The sequence below is a fragment of the Oxyura jamaicensis genome, chromosome 2, assembly GCF_011077185.1.
Source record: "Oxyura jamaicensis isolate SHBP4307 breed ruddy duck chromosome 2, BPBGC_Ojam_1.0, whole genome shotgun sequence".
Taxonomy (NCBI): domain Eukaryota; kingdom Metazoa; phylum Chordata; class Aves; order Anseriformes; family Anatidae; genus Oxyura; species Oxyura jamaicensis.
The window spans coordinates 23,686,095-23,699,147 of record NC_048894.1 but is presented as its reverse complement, the minus strand read 5'-3'; the positions used below and the strand labels follow the sequence as shown (position 1 = coordinate 23,699,147).

Here is a 13,053-nt window from a genome sequence, read left to right as displayed (position 1 = left end):
CTCCACTAATCCCATTTTCATGGCATCCCTTTAGTATCCGGAGGGGGCATGGGGAAAGTTAAACTTTTTCGCTTTTCCTATTGTACCAAAATTGGTAGAGTCTGTTGTTCCCTACTATTGCAGGGTAACGTAACAGGAGTAGGGCATCTTTATGCTTTCCAATAAACCATGGAGGAAAAAAGAATAACTGAATGATCCCACTGTGCTTTACAATTTTGAAAATCCTTTAACCAGCTACAATAATTTCCAGGTTTTAAGAGTGATCTGGTAGAAAAGCTATCCATTTAAACATTCATTACAGGGATATGAGGGTGATGATCATGACACAACCGGTTCTCAGAATTACTGTGTAGGCAATAATCCTCAATACTCCTATATGGGAGCTGAAAATGTTGTATTCCACATCCACTCGAACCGTATTTGTAAAAATATTTTGTAGGAAAAAGTTTTCTCATTACTGATCTACCTCTTCTAGTCTCAGGAATCATGTAAAATGGTCTTCAAATATGATTTGCTGAACTTGATTCTCCTATATTGAATACAGACAGAGAGGAGTACTTTCCTTGAGTCTCTTGCTGGTACTAAACACAGAAAAGAACACCTTTAAAATGCAAGTGAAGATTATAAGAAAATTTGTAAAACCAATATTCTCTTCGGACAACAGTTAACAGAAGCAGCAGTTCTCTTAGAGGTAAAACAACGATGGCCTCCATGTTTTGTAGCAGAAGCCACAGAGTTCAATAACAAAATGAAAACTCAAAAAGAACTCGTTTACTTGCCCCCATTTTAATAACCCTCAACTTGAAGTCACTGAACTTTGCATAAGTCACAGTTTATTCAAGTGAAAGTTGTTTCATCACTCCTTCTTCAGTTTGTTTGAAATCAGATTGAGTTACACATCCCTTATCCATATGGAGAGAAAGCAAATTTTCTTCTGATTTATTTACTTTATTTTTATTACCTAAATGTTTTTGTGAAGTTCAACACTTTAAATGCCTAATGTAACATAACATGAAGGGGGGGGAGGGGGGGAGGACAAAATTTGACACAAATTTCATGTGAGCCTTTTCAAAAAAGGGAATACTGACCATTAAACTGACCACTAACAGAAGTGAGAAAGATTGTCTACATATTCTCTGCAAAACTCAGGTTAAGTTCATGAGCCAAGAATGCCAGATTACCACAAATTTTGCAGAGCCCACAGCTTTACACCTTGTCCTTCTCAAGCTCTGCTGAAACACAACTCCTGGTCAGTTTTTCAGCTGTATAATTAAAAGCAAAAATGTAGTTTGAGCATCAAATGCCATTTGACTAATCCTGCCAAAAACGGCTTAATTTAATAGGTTGTCAAATGCTTTAATCCACGCAATGTTTTATAGATGGACACTTGGATGGAAACTTGCATGCTCAAGAACACAATGTACAAAAACTATACAGAAACAAAATAGCCCTTACGCCCACAAATTACTGCCATGACAACATTTTAAATCCAACGGGATATAAGCACAAGGGAAGAACTGCCCCAGAGACTGCAACTACTTTATAAAGTTCTAACTAAATAATTCATTTTCAACAAGACATTCCCATTGCTTATTCTTTTGGTTTTAAAAATTGTTCCTGCAGTACAATATACCCAACTGCATATCAGACTTTCAAACGTCAAAAGGACATACTCAACAAATTAAATCAATGTGCACCAGACACAACTAAGTTTTCCAGCTTTTTCAGTCACAGTGTAAGCCTTAATTCATATTTGACTTACCCAGTCAGCCAAATACATGCATGACACCTAGTTTCCAGGCTCTATTATGTCAACAAGAAAAATAATTTCATAGTAAAGAAAAAAATGTCTGTTGCAAGTTCTATTTTACCACCCTACAATAATGCATTGAATGACAAATCACCAACTCCTCACAATAGCTGGTTTCCATTAAAACACCATCCCAATTCATTTGATTAACCTTTACTGACAACAAATACAGACACCATAATATCTGTCTTCTATACTATTTTTTTTTAAACATGCTAACTCATGAACTTGTAGGTTTGACATATTTTTTAAATGTCTATGTCCCCCCCAAAAAGTTACTCCCAGGAAAAGGAACTATTTCTTCTCCTCTTTTACACACTTATTTTTAAAGAGATTTTATATACTAGGAAAAGTGCTACAGTAAAGCAGCAAACAAATTAAACACTTCCACAAGGAAGAAAAAAATCACAGTTACTGACATTGGATACAACAGCTAAAAATCTTTCTTCTAGGGCTAGAAATTGTAAACTGGTTTGGCTAAATAATTTCCTCAAAGAATGCATGACACAAGATAATCTTTAGATGTACTAATCTGGTATGTTTCAGCCTCATCTATCAGCATAGGAAAGAAAAAAAATACAGAGGTATGAAGAATAGAGGGGTTTCAGTATTATCTAACTGTGGCATTAGATGTGTGCTGGTAGTTAATACATTTCACGCTCTCATAACCCCTTTACCCAAATATGGTACAGATGTGTTCAGGCAGTTTGACACTAGATGTCAAAGCCAGACCTGAATGACTCCTCCTAAATACTCCCTGTAAGACTGACAAACCCATGGTCAAAAAATTCTGCACCTCCAAAAAATTGTGTCCAAAGGTTTCAGGCATTACTGTTGTTTTTTTTTCTTCAAATGGCAGTGACCCAAGCTCACAGCTCTCAGATTTCACGTTCTTCATAGCTTGGAGTGAGTTTTGCCCTGGGGTACTGTTGTTGTTGATCTATGCTATTGTAGTTATTTTAAAGTCTGATTTCAGAACAAGAACTATGAGGCACACAATTAAGCAAACAACAAGAGCCTGAACTTACATAAACAGGAACCTATTCACCACTTGAACAATATTTCCACAAAATGCCCTTACATCAGAAGCTTTCCAGGCTGCTTCATTCTTTCATCATTTATTACTTTCCTGCTGATAGTTTCCTCTACTTATAAACATAAAGCCAATTAAAGCATCCTAATTTTCATATCTACTTCCACTCCTTTTATTTGCATTCTTGTATACTCTCTTCCCTATTTAAAAAATACACCATTTTATTATGCCATACAAAACACATTTTTTAATATATTATTTACTGCTTTGCTCTGAGTACACCTTTGAAATAAGCTACAGCTTAGACCAAGTGTAAGACACCTCTTCTGCATTTGTAACCTTTGCCTTTCCAAATAACCAACTTCAAATTAAGAATGTGTATTCCTTCTTTATTTTTATCATTGCAGAAACCCACATTCTCTTTTTAAGAATACACAACAGAATCATTTACTCAAAACTTCTTCGTAGAGACTGTACAGCACGCTCCCCAAAATTAATGAATTCATTTGAGCAGAACATGGAAGGCTGCACATTTCTGTAACTACCTCTTAACCTATGATAACCTGGCTTCTATACTAATGCATGGTATTTATTTATTTAACTTTCTGTGCCAGTGGTGGTATCTTAGGTATTCACAGGTATTGTTACTATTCCATAATAAGCTTTACTATGTGCATATATATTTATTTATTCCCACCTAGTGAGAATTTAGATTTAGATTTGCTATCTAAATAGCCAAAAATGTATAACACACTGAAGAATAAAAACCAAAGATATGCCTATTATACCTGCTAGGCACAAATTTGGCAGAAATGTCTGGGATAATTAAAAATGAGACAAATTTTGATTGCATCTTTTGATAAGAAATCATATCCTCAAATTTAACATCACCATAAAAAAAAACATCTGATCCATCACATCTAATAACCAGTATCAGTATTTATCAGCTGTATATACATTTTGATCTTTCACCTCACTATTGGATGACTTTTGCAAGAAGAAATATTTCTCTAAGGTAACCAAACTACTTCTCCAGAAGTATAAAGAGTCAGCTTAAAAACACCTCTATGTTAAAATTGACAGTGCTATTGGCTTTTTTCAATCCTCTTCCCCAATCATTTGATAAAAACAGGTGGAAGGAAGCTCTGTAGATCCATTCAAACAAACATTTCAGATTAAAGGTATTTTAATAAGTATAAAATTACCAAAAAAAAAAAAAAAAGAATACTGAGAAATCCATATGTTGCAGTTTGGGGGAAATCCTCTGAATGGATTACACGTGGCACCAAAAGAAAGCCTGTGAGGATACATAAAAAACAGGTGTTTTCTCATTTGTCTGAAGACTTGAAGAACACAGCTGGTTTCTTCAGTGCCCTGCCTTCTGTTGCAGATGGGGCACTCACCTATTGCAGCCCTGGCAGGATGTGGTACCGGCAGCCCCAGGTAAAAGGCACCCGGCTATTTTAAGGCCTAGTTTTTATCCTAGGTTCAAGTACAAATGAACAAAAAAAAAATCCAACTAAGTACACAGCAGACAAGCACTGCAGAAATGTAAACCATGTCTCACGCTTGCACCACCACCTTAAGTTATAGTGTATTAATCAACAACAAAAATCAGCAGCTCTTGTAACCCCAGCCAAATGCACTCCTGTGTTTCCTGCTGCCACTTCATACTTTCAGTATTGTTAGAATGAAAGGCAGGACCTCTGCCAATTTTTTTTTTTATCATCTGAATCTTAGTGAAGTTTATGTCCCTACTTGCTGTCAAATTACACAGATTAGTAACATGAGTAAAATAAATACAATCCTTCATATGATGAAATTTTAAATTACTACATCTGAGAAGAAAAGCATAAACAGCATATATTTGGCATATACACGGCATTTGTTGTCCAGGTTCGAAGGCAGGGCTTCTGTTTGGAAGGCTCTGGCTTTTCAGCCACCGAAGTCCTTTATTTAGCTGCTTGTTATTACTGACTTGTCAACGGGAGAAAGTGCCTTCTAACACTGTATGAATACTGTGGCAATGAAATATAAATATAAGAACAAAGAATTGTCTGGACTTATAGGTAGTTGAAAGCTTATGAAGCTGTGGCATCAGCTGACATTGCGTTGCTGGCATTGGGCTGCAGAGGCACACGCGCGTGGCCTGGGACACACTTCCACACTGATGTTTAGGTTCCCCAAAACAGAGGGACTTAAATTTTGCAGCTCTAACCGAAACTGTACCAAATACCTCCACATATGACTCATCTGGCCAGTTATTAGTAAAAGGGATGCTTCCCTTAATCTCATTTGGAGTATATCCCATTCACATCTATGCTGCTTAGATCGGGCACTGGTCTGCAGCTGTGTACATTCATAACACTTTCCTATCAGGTGCTTAATACCCAGCTGCTGACACTGCTTTATTAATTAATCAATCAAACCCACATGTTTCCCAGTCCCAGCCCTGCAGGTGCTATGGGTTGATGCAGATCCAGCACAGGGCCATTTGTTGAAGGTTACTGATCAGGTTCACCTCCACTTTGATCAATGCACACTGTCTTAGTACACCTCAGCATCATTTTCCAGCACCAGGAGAAAATGCACCAAAATGCAAAATCTTACCGATATCTATTTGATTCCATTTCCTTTAATGACATCTCCCCAATAGTTTTCAATAGAATCAGATCACCTCTTCCAGAGTGATTTCTTGCCATAAAGCACTACCAGCTTCATTATGCTCATTTTTTGCAACACTTAGAGGAAATTGTTTTAAACAGCAAAGCTGCAACCTCTGGCGTCCCTCCCACCAGCTGCCTCAGTTCGCATGTAAACTACAAAAGGTTAGGGGATATTTTTCCTCACGGACATCTCCATGTATGATATTCAGAAAGAAAAAACCCACGGAGATGCACTATTACTCCCCACACATTCCCAACTAGTGCCTCAGCTTCCAATTCTTTCTACGTGTTCCTCCTCATTCTCCACTGATCCTTCACTGGCAATGCCACCAGGCCAGCCGCCTTTTCTAATTACCCCTTTCCCTCTCCTCTCTGCCTTCTGTGCTGAAAAGAAGCCTGTTTTCCTATTTGTTCCCTAATGTGCTGAGCACATCTACAAAATAATCTGCTTAATACCTCAACACATTGCTCACTGATGGGAGAAATAAATGGTAGTGCACTTCTTCTTTCCCATGTGCTACTGCTTAGCACCACAAAACAGTCTGCACACACACACTTAGAGAAATGAAGCACTCATGCATCCTAGAGGGATCATGCTAGTGCTACGAATCTGAAGGTTTATTAGTACAGTTTGCAGAACTACTCAGGCAGAGGTTTACTTCCTGAGCATGTATAGCTGTCTTCAAATGGCTAATGCTCCCCAGAAGACGACCCAGGGAAGGAATCAAAAGAAACAAACATCTTGGGGCTCCCATGTCCATTCAGCAAGCTTCTATTCCAGTCCTCAAAAATATATAACCACCATATTCGGCATACCATCCAGTGATGGAGAAGTGCTCCTATCCGTTTTTTTTGTTTGTTTTTTGTTTGTTTGTTTGTTTTTTAATTGGTTATTAGTGCTTACAGGAGAAGAGCAAGATCAAGCAGAATATACATCCATTTAATCGGTGTATGTTCCACAATACGTTAGCAAGTTCTGGGTTTATCTTGTATTTTTAAAGAATGGCAAATAAAGCATGGCAGAAGTATGAAAATACTTTTGTCCTCTGACTGAAGAACAAAACAAAATCAAAATCAAGGACACATTAATGCATGGAAACTGTTGGACACACACACACACAAAAAAAGAGTCACACATTTTACTAAATGCTGAGAGCTTGAAAAGACAGCAAAAACCTCAACACAAAACCAGAAAAAAAATTCATAACATATTTGCAAAAACATTAAACCAGTGGTGCTTTCCTGTAAGGCCACTACCTGAAACATAAGTGAAAAGAAACGGTGAAGTATTTAAAGAAGAATTTTAAGTACCACTTTAAAAATCCCCATTTTGTAACAGTTCGGTTCCTTTCCTACACATTTCTTGTTTTCCACATACAGAAGCTAGTCGTGGGAGTAAAACAGAAAATTATACCCTTCTGCATGAAGCACTTCCAGATAGAAAGAGTTCAGAAATCCAAATTCACTCCCTTCCCTCAGTAACTCTACCAGAGACAAGCTCTCAGGACCACAACTGGCAGGAAAGCAGAATGGTGAAGTGACATATCATTACTCTCTGTGGCCTGAATCTCACCAAAAAAAAATATTAATTAAAGCACTTGCTAGATATATTGATAAAATTACCCTATTTATCTGCTAAAGAAAACAGACAGCATTGATGATCAAACTGGTGTCATTTACAGCCTACATTTATACACTCACTTAGCTGTAATAAGTTTTTTTAACTCCCTTCCATCGGATTTTGAAAACTGATAAACTTTTCAAATAATTTGTCTAGGAAGCACTTTTTCTATGTGATTGGACACTGAAACTGCCCTTCTTAGGAACCTGGAAATCACTAACATATGAGCCCTTCTCAACTTTTATTTTGATTGTTAAAGGCAAGTCAGCCTTTACTGCCCTATTAGAAAGCGCCACTTTCTTTCCAATTTAATTTCTACAAGGCAAGATGTCTTTTCTTCCCTCAGTATCCTTATGTACCCCTGACATGAACTCATTCTGTGCAGTACCAAATAAATTACTGGGCAAAGATGTCAACAAATCTAGGAAAATAAGAACTGCAGATGAAGATTTAGGATGTGCAGTCTCTCAGAACATACATCTCACACTCGTTTCCTTTTAAGTATCACATATAATTGCTACAATGGTTTACCTGCATATATAGCACATGGATTTCTGATTATTGGTGCATGTTTTAAAATTTGTTTAAATTCCCTTCTGGGCAAAGGTTGGTCAAATACTGTCAATGTTTCTTTTTCATTAATTAATAGGAGTTGTTTTTTCTTTCACTGTTTTTTTGATAGTAAGCGTTAAAATGTATGTGAGCTAAGACACTATATAAAGCATGAATTCCTGCTCTTCTTTCTAGTGCACTAAATAGAAATTTGTCTCTTGTCTGCTGGAGATCTCAAATGACAAGACCCCCAGACTAAGTTAAAACAATTCAAAGAGTCATTCATCCTAGCAGTATGAGTGCTGATGCAATTATACCATGTTTAGAGCTTTATGTCAGAAACTCCATTCCTTGAACATGTGACATTTCTGAAGTGCTCAATCACTTTTCAAGGTTTTTTTTCTTCTTTGCATGTGTGCACATGCACAGAACCATTCCCAAAATCCTCTGTTTTTCCCCTTTTTACCTGAAGGGTAATAAAACTCTGGTTCACTCCACCTGCACGACTTACTTAATGAAACAGATAATACCTCAGTAGACTATACCAAATCTAAGTTCAATCCTCAGTTATGGATTTTCAGTTTAAGTTATTTCATCTTCCTGTATTTCAGTTAATTATCAGAAGTACTTACCACATGAACGGGAATAATGCAAACGAACAACACACTCCGGAAATACTTTCTATTTAAACTGTATAGCCAGAAGAAGTTCATCCAGAGAACTATGAATATTCTTCAACTGTAGCCAGGCCTCTCTGACTTTAAACAAGAAAATGTAGCAGCCACATTCTTGGTTGCAAATTCTCATCCCCATGCCTGGGAAAATTACAGTATCAAAAGCCTGCCCAGCTGAGGAGAGTACCTCCTTAGATACCAGTAACAATGACTTTTCCATTCCAGTTAAAAATGGATGGAGTTCTCCCTCCACCCCCACACCCCAACATTTGCACTGATAAAAGAAGAGTTATACTCACATCCAGTCACCCTTCTTCAAATCTTCAATGTCTTTGATAGACATTTGTCAGAGTATATTTTCATTTTTCCCTTTACCACCGTCTCTTTATCAATAAATGTAAGACTTGATGTTCCCTAATTATTTTCTCCTGAATACAAGCCATTCAGCACATTAAAATCTACTGGGAAAACAGGGAGATACGAGAGTAGAAATACGAGATACCATTATGCTAGAAGGCATGAATGGGTCAACTGTTTCTCTTTTGATCTGTAAACAACTACAGACGTCCTTGACAATGTGGCTTTGCCAGACAAATGAAAGAGAACTAGAATGCTGTTTCCTCACTTTCTCAGAGGTCTGAGACCTTTTGTCAGAACTCCAGGCCTGCCCGTTCCAGCAAGGAAACCTCCAAAGCTTTAGAGTAAGTCACCATATAGCACTCATGCCAACAAAGAAAGGTGGAGAAAGAGAATGTCCAACACCTTCAAGGAACATCACAGCATTCACTATAGTGTGTCGTGTGATCAGTTTATAAAAATGCATATGCACGTCTGCCATGAAATTATTAATGTAACATACTTTTCCTTTTAAACTTAATATAAAAGATATTAAGTAACAGCAGTTATTAGCAGAAGTTCTCAGTTGTCACCAGTCAGTTAGCACCATGAGGTATCATGATTCATTTAAATTTAACAGCCAAAAAAAAAGTTTCCTTCATAAAACCTGTTAGCCAGCTCTTTCTGGGAAATCACATTTAAAGCAGTGTCCTTAGAGCAGGAGCTCTAGCCTTAGAGTCCTGTGTCACCTGGGTTAATGTCCTTCCAAAGCATTTAAGCACTGCCATACCTGTTGCTGTTTGTTATAGTGTCACCTGGAAAACAAGCTAAGTAGCATTGGGTCTGGCTGAGATGGAGTTTATCTTTTTCTTATCTGTGACCAAAAGAGTGTTGATAACACTGTGTTTGAGCAGTGCTTGCACAGCATCAAGACCTTCTCTCTCACTTCGTCTGAGGTCCCTTCCAACATAAGTTATTGTCTAATTGTCTTTCAGTCTAAATTTTTGTATGCAACTTTCCTATACAATGCTATTTTATTGCATACTTACGAGCTCATGCAAATCCTCAATAGTAATGGCAGAGCTAACAGACCCCTAACAATAGCCATGCAACCAGCACCAACACTGCAAAAACTCCAACACAACAGAGCAAAAATAAAGAACTAATAGTTCCTTTAGGAAAAAAAAAAAAAAAATGCTCATTTGAGATAAGTAGTACTCTGCAGCATAAGCACCAACATGAAGAGAATGGGAAATGAAAGTGACTCCACAAAAGCAGTCATATATAGTACAAAAACTAAATTGTTTGACATACACAACAGTCTGTAATGTATTACTGTAAGAGCTACAAGCAAGATACTTGAACATAAGATAAACAATTTTGAAATACAGATCACAAGCATGACTGTAAGAAAGAGGTCAAAACTTCATATATGATCTTTGCTAAAGATGAAGCGTTGTTAATTCTCAAAGAAAATGCACATTACAGAAAATTAGGCTAGTCAAAAAAAAAGAAATCTTTACTCACAACTCTTATCTGATGTTAAAAAAAAAAAACACACATGCATATACACATGCACACAAGAAAAATGCCTACAGAGATATCCAAGCTTGAAGAAAACAGAATACAAACAAATTAAAGCAAGTCCCTGTGGTCCCATTTGAAAATAATGCACAGGAACACAAGCCATAAGGTAAAACTGTACCTACTAGGAATGGAAATAAAAAAAACTAGATGTTAATAGGAGCTGGAGGAAAACAGTTCAGATATAAATTATTTTGATGTCTTAAGAATTATTCAGAAAGGAGAAAAAAGTCTAATGGTAAACAAGTGTTTTATTATGTTAAATAGCGTTTCCTGTGAAGTTCACAAAACTTGGAGAGAATGAAGTCACATTTTGAATCTTATTTAAGTGATAAGACATCTTCCTCTTCCTTGAAAACATGTAGATGCCTTCACTATGCTCCCATTTTTCTTCACTATTCTTCTCTTCATTCTTCTTTCTTGGCTCCAGGTTATGCTGCATCAGATTTGCCAGCAGCTCTACAGATTAGGTAGACTTCCAGGAGACAACTCATTTCAGGGAAAAAAAAGTAAAAAAAAAAAAGTTCACTTATGCCAGGCATCTGATAAAGATAAATCATGAACTGCAAAAGATTAACCAAATCTATGACTATGCCTGGAGTTTTGCCAGAAGTAGCAGGATTGTTCAACGATATTAGCCCCAAGAAACATTACCAGACCATTGCAATTTTTAAACGTCCCTAGTTCTGAGCAATAAAAACCAAAGGTAAGAAAGCCAATACTGGATCAAACTGCTCCGCCCAGCCTGCTTTCTCTGACACTCAACAGATAAGCTCTGTGGTTTCTGTTGAGGGAGCACATACCCTTCCAGTGAGAGTCACCTCCAGATGGTTTTCATTTGTCCCCTCCTCCAACATCTGCTTGGCTGCCCAGACATGCTTTGCTCTCTCAAATCTTGGGAAAAATCCCACACACACCAAGAGCCCTGCGAAGGCTTTTACCTCCAAAACAGGCCCCTGAGCACCTTTACTATGGGAAGTCAGAAACAGCAACATGAGGTGATGAGATCAATTCAATTAAGCTCTATACAGAAAACTTTTGTCTTTTCAATTTATTTTTAATCACCTCATCTACATCATTCATAATTTTGCATATCTGTCATATTCACCCTTGGTGGTCTTTTCCAGACTTAATGATCCCAATCTACTCAGTTTCTCCTTACGACACAGCTGTTCCATATCCCCATAACTGTTCTTACTTTCTCCAGCTCCAGCCAAGCCTTTCCAAGAGGAACTCCCAAAGGCACCTCAACAAAGTACCTTAGACAGCAAGAGCAAAGAATAAAATGGTAACCCCTTCTCTATAGGTATGCAAAGGAAAACCACATGACTCCCTCTGCTGTCACCTCCCCAACTCCTTCAGAGCATCAAGGTGGAAACAGAGAAGAAGCTGGGCAGCATGCCTCCTATCTATAAAAGCTGAGAATACACCAGCAATGTAACTGCTAGCTTCCCCTCCCAAATCCTTCCAGTCAACGTGAGGGAAGTGATTTACATCAAGCATGCAGATGGTAAAGTTTATACAGAATATGTATAACAGATAAAGGAAGGATGAAATGCCCAAGTCAAGACCCAACCTGCCAAGCACGGAAATCTGTAGTTTGAATACATCATTTTACAGACAACAATTAATTTATTTTGTACATGCATTCATCCCAAGAAAAAAAAAAAAAAAAAAGGTCATTGGTTCTAAGCCTAATCCAACTAATTTTCACTTATATTTGAGAACCGAGTGTTTCTAAATCATTACCTATACAGATTGAAAGTCACACTATAAATATTTCTGATATCCTTACTTACTTATACATACTTATTTATAACTGTTTATGTTATATATTATATAATATACAAAATATAAATTATATAATGTATATAGTTTATTATACATTTCTCACTGCAGTTTATTTATTAGTCTACAGAGAGAGTGATATATGTATGTAACATATGTAGACTTATAAATAGACTGCACAGGGAGAAAACTCATTTTCTGAAAAGCAGCCTAGGGAACAGTTCATTTGTTCATAGCAAAGCCACATAATAAGATTTAGGAGCGAGGAAGGAAAGGAAGAAGGGGAGGTATCTAAGCATGCATCAAAGCTTCACTTAAACTGTACAAAAGATGCATCAGCTAGGCTGAAGTAGAATTATAGAGACTTCACAAGGAAACTTAAGTATGAAATAATTCTAATTTTCTCTCCAAAGGAAAAAGAACGTGTTTCTTTCAAAAAGCACATTACAAAATACCTGAAAGTCAAGTTTATATACCTGCTGCAGTTGCAAGGGACAAAAATATTTATGGCATGATTTGTACATTGTCATGTTAATCACTTCTACACCTCTTGTCAGCAATCAATCAATGCTGCTAACATTTATCTGAGCAATAACCATTGTTTTCAACAAAAAAAAATTACTACCTTGTGCCTGTTTTTCTTACTAAGTACCATTTTACAAATCAAGGTTTTGATTCTACAACGGTTCAAGTTTTTGATATATTCATGTATTTCCCTGGAAATCACTGAAGCTCTTGAGGCACAAAGCAGACTGAATTTCATTCTTTGCAAAAATTTACTAAGAATTTAGGAAGCCAGTTGCAAAATCTATGCCAGTTGCCAACTGAGAAACACACAATGAACTGTTCATTAAAAGGTACCTAAATTGATGTCATCATCTATGTTAATAGGATAGGAAGCTTCTGAAATTTATTTTTGTGAACAATTAAAAACAAAAAAAAACACTTGAATTCTATTTGAAATAGGAGAAAACTGACAGAGCCAGCAG

The 13,053-nt window shown here is 36.9% G+C and overlaps 1 protein-coding gene and 1 long non-coding RNA gene across 2 annotated transcripts in view; both read right to left on the bottom strand.

The window, feature by feature from the left end:
- The window catches only part of CDK14 (cyclin dependent kinase 14), a 329,549-nt gene that overhangs the window by 296,621 nt on the left and 19,875 nt on the right, over positions 1–13,053 (bottom strand). The gene's annotated exons all lie outside the window — the stretch shown is intronic.
- On the bottom strand, positions 10,508–11,865 carry LOC118162966. The gene is made up of 2 exons (XR_004748746.1): positions 11,080–11,865; positions 10,508–10,735 (listed from the first exon to the last, which is right to left on the bottom strand). It is a non-coding gene; the product is annotated as an uncharacterized LOC118162966 (long non-coding RNA).